General features: G+C 46.5%; 1 long non-coding RNA gene across 2 annotated transcripts; it reads left to right on the forward strand.

Moving 5' to 3' along the window:
- Window positions 1–1,840: 1,840 nt before the first annotated feature.
- LOC130608356 (uncharacterized) lies at window positions 1,841–6,268 on the forward strand. 2 transcript variants are annotated; one of them, XR_008974518.1, is made up of 4 exons: window positions 1,841–2,514; window positions 3,917–4,046; window positions 4,492–5,426; window positions 5,653–6,268. It is a non-coding gene; the product is annotated as an uncharacterized LOC130608356 (long non-coding RNA). The 2 variants fall into 2 exon arrangements; XR_008974519.1 differs by lacking the exon at window positions 1,841–2,514 and adding an exon at window positions 3,218–3,551.
- Window positions 6,269–12,871: the final 6,603 nt, after the last annotated feature.

Raw genomic sequence — 12,871 nt, forward strand, 5'->3', positions numbered from 1 at the left:
TAGTGGGAGGTGTCCCTGCCCATGGCAGAGGGGCTGGAACTAGATGATCTTAAGGTCCTTTCCAGCCCTAACCTATGAACCTATGATTATAAATTTGCCCAAGTTAAAATAGTCATGCAGAGGGCATGTTTTCACATTATAGCTTGGGAAAGCATTTTCAGATGTGGAAAATGCCTGCAATGTTACTTACAAGACAGTTACATAAGAAGGGTGCTCAGGAGGACAACCCATGGGGTTGCTTGTGGTTGCCCATGAAGATGATGCAGGGAGAGGCTGTCAGTTTAACAAGCAGGACACAGCAGCTGAGCACCACCACCGGGGCAGCTGCTGCTGCTGCACAAGTACCCAAGCACTGGGCGGCTCTGATGGAGGAATCATTGAATTTGGGCACCCTGTTGCTGTTGGCAACACGAAGACCAGAGTTGAGGCAGTGTCCAGAATCTGAGGACAGGTACGAATGGTTTGTAGGAGCGGAGATGGAAACAGAAACAGCAGCAGAGGACATGGGGAAAGTTAACTTATCAAGTGCTGGTTTAAAAAATACCTGAATCCACATACAACCCATGTCTGGGATTGTGTACCAGTTTCTCAAATGTAGTTGGAAGCAAATTTTTCTGTTTCTTCTACCACATTTTAATTTGTGAGGATGCCAGGACTTCACCCACGGGTTGCTGGTTGAGTTCATGTCAAAAGTGCTTAGGATGGAGAATATGGGAACAAAAAAAGTTTGTGTTTCTGGTGGCCTTCAGCGTCAGTCCAGCAACCTCTGAGCAAAGCGTGACCCACTCACCTGAGCTCTCTGATGCCTCACGAAGGTCTGTGGGCCACCAGTGGGGTACAGAAATCCAGCAGGGAGGCTGTGTGGATTCTCCCTGTTCGGTGTTGGTCAACCCTCATCTCCCAAGCCAAACATTCCTGCACAGAAACTAAAACACTTGTGGTGTCTTCCATAGCTACTGATGTGAAGCAGAAATGAACTCTGTGAAGTAAAGTATGTGCTATATTGTAATCCTGTCCAATGATTTTCTATAAAGCCATGTAACTTCAGAGGCAAGGGCACCCCTACCACTGAAGAAATTCACAGCACTGACCACTGTGCATCATAAACTAATACTTTGGTATTTTCTCTGGATTCCAATCCAAGTTCAGTTGTATTTTCTTTCCAGTTTTCAGAGCTCTGTGTCTTGTTTCTTATATGTTTCTTCACATTTTCTCTACTTTGCTTCTCTTCCTTTCCATTACTTCTCCCACATTTTCCTTTCCTCGGAGTTTTAGGAGTGGATGACTGTTTAGGGGGAATGATTCAAGAAAGGGAGTGGCATATTTACAGTCCTTGTTCTTCTGAAAGACCTTTATTACTGGTAAAAAGAGTAGTTTCACTTTGTCTGCTCTGGAGGAAGTGATGTTTGCTTGTAACACTGCTGCTACATGAACTTAACATAGTTGGTTATAGACCCACCCGTTTATCTCTGTTGAGGAGCTGGGAGGAGTGTAGGAGCCATGAGGACACTTACTCAGCTGTGCCTCATGGACACATACCACAATGCTGGATAACCACAGCTGGTAGTAGGAACCCCCAGGCACAAAGCATTTAGTAAGCCTGTTCCTCCATGCTGACAGGCCAGCATGGAGGCCACAAAATCCCCTCCTAGGTCACCCCCTAGCAGTAGAAGGCTTCAGGAGAGTCACAGGAGAAAAAGGCAGTTGCCTATTACCAACTTTTTTGGCCAAGCACCCTCCAAGTGTTGGGGTTTTGTTTCTTTTGGGGCTTTAGGTTGAAGGTGTACGTAATTTCATTCCATCCTCTTACCTTTCCATTTGACTGCTGTGCAAGGCAAAAAGCAGTTTTCCTTCAATATCACATGAGCTCTTAAGTTCTAAAGTCGTTGAGTTACTGTTGCTCACCAAAAGTGAAAGGGATCTGTTCAGGTTTGCAACAGAGGGAAAGCTGCTACTGAAACTACTGCTTCATGAGCCAAGCAGTGAGCTTGCTTCCTGCAGGAAGGAGGAGACCTCTCTCATTATCTGGGCTCTGGCAGCCAGTCTATTAGAGCCGTCTCCTTTTCCTGCTCCCCAAGGATAGACGGAGGCTTTTGAGGTAGACAGAGCAGCGATGTGCATGCTCCCCAGGCTTATCAACCACTATCAGCTGGGATCTGCTGTTTGCTCCAGACTCCACCTTCGCTTGGAAAGGGCTTGCAGTTCCATGAGGTAATTCTTCCTCCCAGTGCTGTGGCTTGTTACCACGACCATGTGCTCCTACCATAAGGCAGGACTGAAAAAAAGCGTTTCCCCTGTATCCATGTGCCAGAACTTCCTCTTTCTGCACCCTACTGCCGTGCTCCGCGTGTTTTCGGTCCTGCCATCCCAAGGGCGGGCGGTCAGGGAGGGTGAAACACCACTCGCCGAGCAGATCCACCGTTCTCCCACGCCCCGAGCTGCCTGACCAACCGTCCCGCTTGGGCCTGCCCGGACACCAGGGCCCGCCTGCGCTGAGCCACCGCCGGTTGTGAGGTAAAACCTGCCCGGCTGGCACCGAGCCCCCCGGGGCCGCTGTAAATCAGCGTTATTCTGATTTAGCTCGGATTGATTAGGAACAGGTCCTGGCTAACGTACCATAAACACCTATTAAACCGAAATAAATACGCCTACAGGGGACTGAAGTTAAACGGGCGCAGCTTTGCCTGCGCGGGGCAGCCGGCAGCAGGCCCCGCACACCGCGGCCCTGACCGAGCGCAGCCTCTACGGGCCCCGCGGCCGGCGTGGGCACAGACAGGAACGGTCCGGGGCAGCTCCGCTCCGAGCTGCGCCGCCGAGAAGCGGGAGGGAGCCGGTCGGGCGGCGGAACCCATTGGCCGGTGGCCGCGCCCAATCACCGCTGCCGGGCTCTCCTTCCCCTGACGGCGAGTGCCCGGCCGCTGTGACGTGCGGGGAGGGCGCGGCCGGGGAGGCCGGTGGCTGCCCTCAAGCCTGTGGGATGATGGGGGATTGGCCCGGTGGCCGGGACCGCCGCTTGAGCGCGGCCGTCGCCACGGCAACCACCGTCCCGTGGGGTCGGGGTGATGGCGGTCTGGGCCCGCCCGGGGAGGCGGCTGTCATCGGCTGCTCGCTCTTCCCCGCTGCCCGCGTGCTGCCGCAGCCCCGGGCGCCTCTTCGAGCACCGTCGGGGGTCCGGGGTTGGCGGTGGCGGCTGCTGGGATCTGGGTTGAGGGGAGCCGGGTGCTGCGGTCCCTCCCCGTCTCGGTCCCAATTACCGCCGTGTGTGCGCGGCGTCAGGCAGAAGCGGCCGACCCGGTGGCTTGAGGAAACGGGCCCAACGCACAGCGGCCCGTCCTGAGGTGACCGCGGCTCCAGGGCCCAGGCCACCAATGGAGGTTAAACCTTTAAAGGAGAGGTTTGGGAAGGGGCAGGAAGTCAGGCCAGCACTTTGCATGCGGATTCCCTCCCCAGCGTTACAATAGCCGTGGCAGCTGTTGGTGTATTTAGGCCAGGCCACCTATCCAGGACGTCCGGAGACCACCCTTCACGTTGTGTTTGCCTCGCCAGGAGCCGTGAGCGTTCTCCCCCCACTACACTGGTGTGGAGCCGCACTGTTGTGTGGGTGCAGGGAGATGGGGGTGAGTGAAGTTGCCCCTGTGACATGGGGCTCTGGTGGTCACCCAAGGGCAGCTCAGCCTCTTTACTCCACCCCGAACCTGCTAGAGCCCATCCCAGAGCCCCTCCTCTGACCCAGCTCCACCTGAAGCACCGCTGACCTGTATATACCTACCCTGTTCTTTGACTGCCTATTTACAGTAAAGACCCAATATAGACATTATGCTTGAAAAATCAAGTTTTTGGGTTTTAACATAACTGACTATAATTTATTATTTATAATGCTACCTGCAAAATAATTTCAACTTCTTACGTTATAAAGTTATCGTAGTGGAGAAAACCCCATTTTAGTTTTGTAAACACAGCACTGCACCAGCTACTAAGAAGAATAACTGTTACAGCTGAACCCAGGACAGTTTGGCAAAATGAAGGTGAAAAAAGAAGCAGTGGAGGTAAATATTTTGATCTTTAAGTGGTTAAGGAATTAAACTTTTATGTCTGTAAAGTTTTTCACAACATTAGCAACAAGTAAGTATTTTTACTGTCTCCTGTTTTACCTATGAATGCAGCTAGAATCTATTTGATTTATATCCCTGTATGTGCCTTCTGTACTGATACTGGCTTTAATTTTAGTATCAACTAGATTGGCCTCATCTAAAGAAAAAACAACATAGAGCAGTTGCAAATTCCCCATAAAATCAGCTTCAGTTAATGAAAAATCTTCCATGGATGATTCCATACTAAATGTCATGCTTATGCAGTAAATTTTCATCTTACAAAGATGAAATAATGTTTTCTTTTTGCTCTAAGTCTTAATGAAGTGCTTGAAAGTTGACATTGGGCATAGTTGGTATTTGTCTGGGTGACAACTTCAGTTTCCCTTTGCTTTATGGACAGATAGAGCACACCACAGGCATGCCTGGACATTCTGAACAGCTCATCATTGAAGAGGCAGCTAAGTAAACTGTAAGCTCAAAGTGAAAACCATTTCAGTGCTCTGGGATGAACACCTCTTCTCCTTTTTTTCACCCTCCTGATGTCCCTAGTTTAGGTGGGTTTAAATAAATGGAGAAACACAGTGTGTGCAGTGCATACTTTTGGGTGTACACTAATGGTATGTATACATTGAAATGCTGTTTAATAGAAAGACAAGCAGCATCTGAAAAGCACATAAGCCTAATTGATTCCAGGCACAACTGGCCTGGATTTTGTTTCCTCTTATTCCAACTTTCTGACCTTGTAAAAATTATCTTGATTGTGTTATACTAAAACAAGGCCATGATCTTGCAAAAACTGCCATGTGTGCTAGTGCTGAGCAGTACCCAGTGAAGCACAGTGCGTGGAACAAATGTCAACAGCGTTAGGCCCCAAGTTCGTTTGTTTGTTTTCCTTTGCTTATATCTAATCATGGTGAAGCAATAGTCTCACTTCTGCTAAAAGCTGAATCTGAGGTTTCATTGTTAAAGGAGGTGAAAAACGTGTAGTAAAACTTGCGATTTGAAGTGAATCATAATAGGTTTTAAGTTCTTAGAGCAGTTTAAGCTGCTGGGATTTTATGGCATTTAGGCAAGGGGGAAAAACAGTGATGGTTTAAAAATATACATTGCCTTTAATTTTTTCAGTACTTTAGTGTGTGTGTGTCTGTGTGTGTAGTGGTATCTTTGTTTTTCAGAAGATTGCTTCTAGGGATTGGTAGGAAAGCTGAAGGACTTACTGGCTTTGATGATAACCCTCACGATACCGTTGTGCTTTTGTATAAACATGTAAAAAAAAAAAGGCCTAGGACAGCCTTAAGTGTTGGATATGATGCTGGTATGGGCACTGGAGAACTTGTAAGTATAATTATATTTTCTGCTTGACAGAAATCCAAGGCCCAAGTACAGTGACCCTTTTATTGCAATAACTGCTGCTTCTGCTCCTTCTGTTTGGGAATCTGCAGCTTGCTGGCCTTAAATATCTGTGAAGAGCTGTGAAAGAAAAATGTCTCTCTGGCATAGGGAACTGAACAGATGATCCCTCTATTGCTCCAAAGGCTCTCCTTTTGGTTTTGTTTTTCAGGATCAAGAATAAACTATGCATTTGTGCCTTTGTCAGCGAAGCTCCCATGGGGCAATCCTCGTAAGCACTGGTAGCAAGGAGGCTTATAAAAAGCAGCTCCAGGTGGAAGTGGGTCTTTTCCTGCTCCTCGCTCTATCCTGCTGCAATTCCCATTTATCCAGGTCCGGAGAACTGCCTGCCTTTCAGACTGAGCTGCACATATAAGAGAGTTGCGGTCACTTGAACCAGGTATTAGACTATCTACCTTTACTTATGTTGATTCATTGATGTTCTGGGGAGTTTCCTTGCTTACGGTGTAGGACGTCAACTTAACAGTGGTCATTCAACAGCAAATGTAACTTGAAAAAATAAAGCCTGCCTCTAAAGAAAATGAGCAGCTTTGATGCATCTTTAAACTTGGTTTCAAAGAAGTTGGTGTTAATACAACTGCCATCATGTTGAGGCTTTTTAGCTTCCCTGTCAGCATTTCATATTTCCTTACAGAATGCAGAGTGAATGTGGTGTGTGGTGTATTATTTATTACATAATAAACCTGACAGCATGTGCGGTGTTCTGTCTCAAAAGCCATGTTGGAAACCTACTGCACCACAGATTAAACAGTGAATATTAGTGCTAACACTGCATCTGTTGTCTTTATCTTCTAGCAACTGTTTTACAACTTTTCTGTTAAGTTGCAGACAAACCCTGCTGCCTTAGAAGCCGTGATACGATCTGTGCTCTCAGTGCAAAAAATACAGCATGTTCTGGCTTGTGTTTTTTAAGAGAGAAAACAATTGGTTAATTGTTTAAAAGTTGTGCCATTCGGTGCAGCACTACTGAAGTGAGCAGCCTAAGAAGTATGACCCATGGTGTTAGGGATGCAGCTCACATCCCCTCCCTCCTCTGCAACCAGGGAGTGAGGACAGCAGGTCTTCCTGCCTGAACTGAACTAAGTTAGTTCTGTTCCTCTGCCAAGAATGTACAAATAAATACAGTGATTGTGTAAGTTACTTGTAATATCCAAAGTATAAACAAACTTGTGCATAGGAAAGGTGAGTTTCTGGCAGGTAGTTACCTCAGCACTGCAGAGCTGAGGTGTTCATCTTTAAAGACAGGACAAATTTTAGTTACCTACACAAGACAGGAGCAGAAAAGGTACAGAGTGGAGGGATACAAAGTGAGGGGTCAGCTGCTGCTGGTGGTGGTGCTTTTAACACTGGCCTGTGTCTCTAGGTTTACTTCTTCAGGACTGGCACTCAGTGGTATTCAGCACCTCTACTTTCAAATCAATACATGCCAACAACAAATACTTGTCAGCACGAATGACAAGTATGCAGCATCTCGGGGAATCAGATCTAACATGTCTGCTCTGAATATATACACATGAAGTGCGGTGTTCCTAGATCTCTGAGTTGCTACTATCAGAGTACCTTTTGTTAAATTATTTTTTAAATTCAGCATTTGTAAGGTTCAGTTCCTAGTGCATTGTTTTAAATACTTGGATGATCAAACTCTACTTAGGCAGGCAGTTGTGTCTTTACTTGCAATGAAGTACTGCACAAGGGATACATGTTTGGCTGGATTATGAGAAACTGGAAAGACCATACAAGTAATTTTAAGTACTGACATGCTTGCTGAATGTGTCTCACACTTTTTGAATGTCCCAAGCTCCACAATAATTAATGTAGGCTGCAGTGGGAGTGTGTTCTCTTTTTCTGCTGCATTATGCTGTTTCCATAACAGAGTATCGATTCATACTCAGAGTTGTGGCCCATCTCTTAAGGTGTTCTGTGCCAGTGAAATCCAGACCACAGTGGACGACTTCGCTACTCTGTTGCAGCAGAAGTCTTCCATGAGCTTTAAGCTTAACTCTGTATGAGGCTGTTTTCTTAGGGGTGGATCTGAAATAGTGGAAGGAGCAATTTATTTTATTCTCTCTATAAGCATACAGTGATTTAATGTTTGTCCCTCTGCCCTTCTGAAACCAAATTTTCTACACATGCCCTTTTGGAAAAGTAAAAACATGCAAAAATGAAAACAATAACCAGTTTCCTGGAGAAATCAAGGTAGATGGTTAGAGGGAGTTTGTAGAGAATCACCAACAAAATAGCAATGAACGATGCAATGTTTTTGCAAAATGCAGTGCTCTCTTAGGATTTATCAATAGGTGGCATATGTAAGTCATAGAGAAAGATGTGAGGATGACTCCAGTAAGTGCTGGTGAGGCTTCAACTGCAGCATTGCCTTTGGTTTCATGTTCTCTGCTGAAGAATTAAGCACAGGACAAGGCAAGATAAAATAAGAGATGTAAAATATAAAAGGAAATGGTAAAGGGAAGGAGGATGTTGAATTTTTAGAGGGGAATTGCATACATTTTCCAATGTATAAAAGGTTAGAGAGGTTTGATCAACTTTTTGAATGCTGGGGGAAAGATGAGATCTGTACAGAGAGAAAATGTCTCAGACTAGCTGTTAGGAGGGTGGGAGGATGATTTAAGTTGGATATTAGAAGAGGAGGGGGAGATGCAACAGCAATAACTTTTAAATCGTTACAGTGAAATACCAGAACAAGCTTCTTAGGAAGTTTGGGTATCTGCTTCATGGAGGGTTTCTCAGAACAGGTTAGACAAACATCTGTTGGGGATTGTCTGGGGCTACTTTATCCCATCTGCGTGTGGCCGGGGGGGGGACCAGATGGTCTCTTCAGATTCCTCTCAGTCTTTTTCGTAGAAGTTTACCAAGCAGGGAGGGGAGTGGACCTGAGTTTAATGAAAAAGCAGTATCATCCTATTAGTTGATCCTCCTTCAGAGTAGAAAAGGAATCTGAGAAACCACATCTAACTTAACTATATAAATAAATGTGGGTTTTTTTTAATTGTTGTTGACTTGCAATTTTATGAAGCATTTACCAAAAAATACATGGAAAAGTGATAAAACTGAACATATTTAATGTGTTCCTTACTGCATTTGTAGTGTGACAGTCTCAAGAAACAATTGTAAATGCACTTTTGCTTGGTGAACGTAAGTAGAATAATAAATGTATAAGTACTTTTCAGTGGTATGATAAATGTGTGTTTGGCCATGGGTTTTAAATGACCTCCCGAGTAATGACAGCATGTGTAGGTATAGGTGGGAATGTTGCACCTGGGTGCTTCTTGCATGTGCAAACCCAGGAAGTAACTGTGACAAGTCCTTCTTGCTCCCCAGTCCACAGAAGGAACAAGTTATTCAGCACCTGCTCTGACAAATCTGTCTTGAAGGACAGCTGAACAGAAACATGAAAGTCAGCGTTGGCAGGTGAACTCGGTGACTGCGGTGGTGCTTACCTCCCTGCCTCCGTGCTTACCTCCCTGCCTCCTTCCTTCCCTCCCTCCCTGCCTGCCTGCCTGCCTCCCCCGGGCTGCACGTTAGGAAGTTCCAGTGAAATATAGCTGCTGTGGAAAGTCCGGCTCAGAGCAAGCGAGGAGGAGACGTGACCTCTTGGCGGCGAGTCAGATCCAATTTTACAGGCAGCTCTGAGTCAGGGTGGAGCCTGTGAACTGAACTTTATGTTTAAGAAGGAAGTGATGTTGGTGGCAGCTTGTGTTGCTAAGCAGATGAGTTGCTGTATTTTCATGTCAGCTGACAGTTTCGTCGGGTGTGTGACTTCATTCTTAGATACAGTCAGTGCCTTCCATTTATTAAGGGCAAAGGTCAGAAATTGTCAGTGCTGCGATAGCTGTGTCTCTCCATATAAGAAGAGGTATGTTCTACTGAGCCGTCAAAGATGGAAACGGGACTCCTTCTGCACGGTGAAAACAAAACCAACTGTGAGCCTGTCAGTTCATGTCATGGTCCTAAAGTGAACGTCCTCATGAGTGGGGATGTTGTGGAGTAGGTCAGTCCTGTGGTGTTACTCCGTTTTTATAGGAGCTCACTGGTGTTTCCCATTAAAGAGGCAGCCCATCTAATGAAGTGTCTCATCTCCAGCAGTAATGGGAACTGGTGGCTGAGGAGAGCAGTCAGGCACTGGCCTGTTAAATGGGAGTATAGGTGGAAAGCTATGCAATCCCTTGTACTTCAGTAATCTAAGCAGCAAGTCTGGGAATGAGAGCGAGTTGTTTACCACCTCTGTGCCGCTGGCACTGCAGTGGGTGCTGCCTTGCAGAAGTCCAGATCATCACCAGGAGCTGGCAGTACCCAGGCAGCAGCTCCGGGAGACTTGAAGGGGAAAGTGCAGGTTCGGGGAGCCTGCCCACAGCTCTTTGTGTGCCCACACAGTCACAATGTGCTGTCTCAGGTGCCTTTTCCACCCGTTCCCCCCTTAAAGTCTTTGGTTAGGTCCTTAAATTAGCCTTGAGAGAGCAATGTGTTGTTATCCTTGTTCTGAGGGAGGTTACTGTGTCAGAAAACTTCCACAGAAAGGAATGAATTCTGGGAGTAGTATTAATTCTTGCTGCTGTTGTTGTGTTCCCAAGGATGAGGCAGTGGGGAAGGCTGATGTCCCTCTGACAGCTTTGCCCCAGTAAGGCCTGGCAGGTGACTGGTGCTTGGGCATGAGCTGCTGGGGCTTGCTGCCCCTCTGCTTTTCTAGTTCAGTTCCTCCATTAAGGAGCTCCCTGCCACAGAAGTCTCTGTTTGGGTCAGTTCCAGCTTTTGTCACTCTGGCTGGCATGAGTTTCAAAACGAAAGCCCACAACACAACTCCCCACACAAGTGTCTACCCTGGCTTGCCCTCCATTCTCTTAGCTTGCTGGTGCCACAGGGTGGCTCCTTGTAGCACTTGCATTTCTACTGCTTTTAGCTTTCCAGCTGAAATCGTTAAGGTTTTTCACCCTGATACGAGTTTGCTGCTTCCTGGAACTAACCAAAATCCACATGCTCTCCATACTTTAGCACGATGTGCTCTGAAAAAGCAATTTCTTCTGAGAAAGGAATACTGGTTTTCTTTAGCATGTGGCACACAGTTATTGTCAGTGCCCTTTTGGCCACTGCACCCCCCCCAGTCTCCTGTGCTTCCACTGCTGCCTAATTTTTGAGAAGCTTTGAGTAAAACTTTCACTTGTGAAAGAAAAATTAACCATATTTTTCTCTTCATTTGGCTGCAGCAATGTTCAGAGATTAATAAAACGTGAGTGTGTGTCAGGGTTGTGGGATTACAGAGCCACTTCCCACCAATCGTGGGACAAAGCATGATGCCTTAGCTCATCTGAGGCTGCGAAATGGCATCCTGAATACCAAGCCTGAAGTGCTCAGAGGACAGCTACTCCAAGCACAAGCTTGGGCTCCTGGTGCAGTTTCACATCTCTCTTTGCACAAAAAGAAGTCAAAGAAAGGCTGCGAGATGAGAAGTTGAGGTTTGGGTACATCTGTACAGAACTTCCTTGGGAGGCACAAGCTCCTTCTCAAAGCCAAAAGCCCTCTGGAAGAAGCCAGCTGGAGTATATGGCACAAGCACAAGTACTTCCTGTTGGAACTGAATCAGGGTTTGGATCGAGCAGGTGAGGAAGCAGATGTATTTAACAGAGCTTTCCTCAAGCAGGGTGGGTTGCTCTGAGCTCTCTGTGCATAGCCCTCAGCACTATCAGCTCTCAAACAAGCTGAATACCTGGACCAGGTTGTCAGAAAGGCATGGACTGCTGGGGCCTTGTGGCCTGAAGGTCTTAGGACACATGGCTTGCATGGGGACTCGGTGTCTCTGAAGTGACAACGTCTAGACCTTAAGATCACATTTCACTATACTTGCCTGTTAAAACACATGCTGGTTCTTCAAAGTCTGCTGAATAAATAACCCCCCTTTGTATTTCCATGTGATACTACATCATTTGCATTTTGTAATACTGGTGTTTAAAACAGATGTAAATGCTGCTCGGTAATCTCTGTGCTGTACTTCCTATGGAGTGCATTAACTTATCTCTGCATAATTATGCCTGTCATACACAGTGACTTGCTCAGTTTTACACAAACTATCCCCACCTTGAAAGTTCACCTAGTTAGCTAGGTAAAGCTGGCACTTTGCTGGGTTTGGTTTGTACACATGCCCTTGCTCTGCAACTGCTGTTGAAATTCTCAGCCGTTAATGCAAATTCTTTCTAATCTGTGAGCCAAATGGCTGCCCTGCATCAGATGGAGTACTCTGTCGCAACAGCACACAAAGGCTGGGGTAGCTACAAGTGAATTTTCATCCCTGTCATCTCTTGGATATTTTAATAAACTGTTACCAATAATGTTAATCATGAAGACCGTCGTGTTGCTGTTTCCTCACTCTCCTACAGAGCTGCGAAGCGCCTGTTGATAACTTGGGGAGTTACAGCTTTCTCCTTGGGGACTGGCTGAAGCACAAGTTAAGGTTTCAAAACTTTTTCCTCCATAGCAGCTACGCAATGATGTGTTTCATCCGTGGCTGGTATGACTGTCGAGTATGTGTGTGCAAACATGTGCTGCCCGTGCTCCACATCCCACCCTGACCACACTCTTCCTTATGCTCTGTGTCCTGCTGCTGCCCAGGAGCTGGAGAGTGGCTGTAATTCTCCCCATGCTGTGAAAGTGCCGTTTGCGGATTCTGTTTCTTCTCATGTTGGAAAACGCTGGGAGATTCCCTTCACGTTTTTATTACCCGAGTAGCGAGCCAGCTGATTTCATAGGCTGTGGCCTGAGGATGATTTATGGGACCCGAGGAGCTGGTTCTGTGCCTTCAGCAAGAGACTGGTGAGGTTTTATTCCCTTAGAGCTAATACCTAAGTACCCACATGTGTCCCCCCTTGTTGCTGGTGCCAGGCTAAAATACTTCTTTTTTCAAGAAATGCTGCATTTCTTTGGTTGTCTCACCCTGTCGCTACAATGTTCTTCAAACACTTTTCATGCTCGGAAGCTTTGCAACCTGATTTCTGCTCAACAAGAAACTGAAACAAGTTCTAGAGGGAGCAGCAGCGATCTGCTGGCAGTTGGTCTCAGAATGAGTTTCTCTTGCCCCTAAATCTTGGAGAAGTTATGTCTTTGAAAGCATACATATGGCGTGAGCTTACACTACACCAGGGCACTTGGCTGCTGGGTGAGGGGCACAGATAAATGATGCACACAGAAAACCAGGCTTGTGGGGAAGTGTTTCTGGGCTGTTTACTCTCTGGTCTGTCAACACGCTGGGAAAGAGAATAGAAGCTGATTACATTTAGTACTTTGGGAGGATCCCTGCCTCTGGGCAGGGTTGGGTTTTGGGGGGTTGCTGTTTTCTTTCTTTTTTCATGGAGTAGAAACATGCACAT

This window comes from Pezoporus wallicus, unplaced genomic scaffold (genome assembly GCF_028554395.1).
Source record: "Pezoporus wallicus isolate ANWC-B61680 ecotype Strahan unplaced genomic scaffold, APGP_CSIRO_Pwel_v1 contig_4131, whole genome shotgun sequence".
NCBI lineage: Eukaryota > Metazoa > Chordata > Aves > Psittaciformes > Psittacidae > Pezoporus > Pezoporus wallicus.